This window comes from Silene latifolia, unplaced genomic scaffold (assembly GCF_048544455.1).
Source record: "Silene latifolia isolate original U9 population unplaced genomic scaffold, ASM4854445v1 scaffold_279, whole genome shotgun sequence".
Taxonomy (NCBI): Eukaryota; Viridiplantae; Streptophyta; class Magnoliopsida; order Caryophyllales; family Caryophyllaceae; genus Silene; species Silene latifolia.
This window is the reverse complement of record NW_027413221.1, coordinates 130,001-132,500: the sequence shown is the minus strand read 5'-3', so window position 1 is coordinate 132,500 and position 2,500 is coordinate 130,001.

Here is a 2,500-nt window from a genome sequence, read left to right as displayed (position 1 = left end):
GGATTTTACCGAGCAAACGGCGTGAAACGCTAATTTAGGAGGTTTCTAAGGTAATTATATGATTGGGTGACCACGAGTCGTAAAGGACAACCAACCTAAAGTCATCCCGACTTAAGCATTTCGACGCTCCTTAAGACAAGCTACGAAAGGCTATACCTCAACTACCGATACGGATCCAGGGTAACTGTGCCCAAATACTTCGTAGAGTTGTTGGGGACAGTCATAGGGTAATTTTAACAAGGAACGGACGCTAGATGCTTGGTTAGTCCCATACGACGCACCACCCGCACACACACCCACCGCCGCCCAACTGGCAAGACTGCGTGAGCATTTTTCCACTGGGACATATTTGCCCCTGAGCAATGAAGCCTAAAAATGCTCAAAACCATTGGTAGTGTGATATTAAGGTGCAAGGTGGGTGGAAAATGAGGTGGAGGATGCCCAAAGTGCCCAACACAACCCACACAAAGGGCACACCCAACACGCATAGAGACACCGCCGCCCGACGCGGTTTCCGAGACCGAAACGAGTCCGAATAATTTTTTTCTTGAGCCTAAAACCAACTACTCCAAGTTAGCTACCCAAAAATGCAAGGTTTGCACAATATCATCCGTGGTTGGTTCCCCAAAGTTCCCCCACACCGAGATCTAGGCAGCAGACGCGTCCGCAGAAAATGACCCGACTTCGGAGACCCATAACTCCCTCAAAAAAATTCCAAATGACGAAATTTTTTTCCAGCATCAAGTACTCCAAGTTAGCTTTCCAACCATATATCAAGCTCCAAAATCAAAGCTCATTTGGTCCTCCAAAACGGCGTTATAAAAACGTATCGCTATTCTGCACACCCAATGTTTCATGCTACAAGACCAAAACTATCCAAAAAGCCTCTATAGGGGGTAGTGAGGAGCTTGAGCGGCTGGGCACCATGGTGCATGTTTGCGTATGAATAAGGACCCCTACTCCGAGGCGTGGGCATGGCAAGACCCTAAGATGAAAAAAAAAAATTTTTTTTTCCGCCATGCAAACCTGTTTCTGGGGCCCGTGAGGTGCACACTGTTTTCAGATCGTTGGCTATAGCGGTTGGGCTGGGCACCATGGTGTATGTTGCCGGAGGCATAAGGACCCCTACTCCGAGGCGTGGGCATGGCAAGACCCTTTCAACGAAAAAAAATATTCCGCCATGCATCCTGCCTTGGGGCCCGTGAGAGGCACACTGTTTCAAGATCGCTGGCCGCTATTGTGGCCATCGTGTAAGTCCGCACAACCCCGTGGCGTGGTAAATCACCACGCCTCTGGGAACTATCATAGACGAGATTGGGCATCGATGGCTTGAGTGACGGGTACACGAAGATGGCATTCGAGTAAGACCCTTAGTCCGAGGCGTGGTCCATGGTGAAAAACATTTATTGTCCGTAAATTATTATTTTTTTTGAAAAAATTTCTTCTACATCGGGTTTGGGCATCGATGAGCTGGAGTGACGGGTACACGGAGAAGGCCATCGAGTAAGACCCACTTTTTTTTTTTTTTTTTTTTTAAAAAAAAAATTATTTATTTCTAAAAAAAAAATTCTTCTATGACGGGGTTTGGGCATCGATGAGCTGAGTGACGGGTACACGAGAAGACCATCGAGTAAGACCCACTTTTTTTTTTTTAAAAAAAAAAAAATTATTTATTTCTAAAAAAATTCTTCTATGACGGGTTTGGGCATCGATGAGCGAGTGACGGCACACTGAGAAGGCCATCGAGTAAGACCCACTTTTTTTTTTTTTTTTTTTTTTAAAAAAGGTTTTATTTTTTAACCGCTCATGCTAGGGCCGTTGTCTTTTTTACCCGCGAAATGATGTGGTGGGTCGACTAATGGTTTCTAGTAGATGCGGTTTGCTTTTTTAAAAAAGTTTTTTTTTTTTTTTTTTTTTTGAAAATCACCACGCCTGAGGTCCCTTCTATGACGGTTGTCCCTCGTTGATCGGAATGTCTCTGCTATCGTTGCTCGATTTCCCCGCTTAGGCTACCGTGATGGGTTTGTTTGAAATCGGCTTTTGAGAATTGTCGCCCTCGGGTGTCCCTGAGTGATTAGATGCTAATGAGAAAGACTACAATCTTTAGTTGCGGGCACGGATTGCAATGTGGAAACCTAATTAGCGAAGAAGTCCGCTTGCTAGTGAGTATAATCACCAAGACAAGCCGATGATACGCTAATCTAAATAGTATCACAAGTCCTAAAAACCATTATCGAGCGTTGTTTGATCACCATGTAATCTAATCTATGCTTTGTTTCTCGATTGCCGATTCTGATACGCCTTGAGCCGGATTGTCCCTTGTTGATCGGAATGTCACCGGAATGTCCCTGCTATCGACGCTACATGTGCTTTGAAAGGGTCGGACCCCGCAGCCACGGAGCTTTATTGATCCTAGTGCGTTAGGGGAAATGTCCTGACAAGGCATCGTAGCTCTGATTATCCCCTGGTTTTCGACGCTACATTTGCTTTGAAAGGGCTC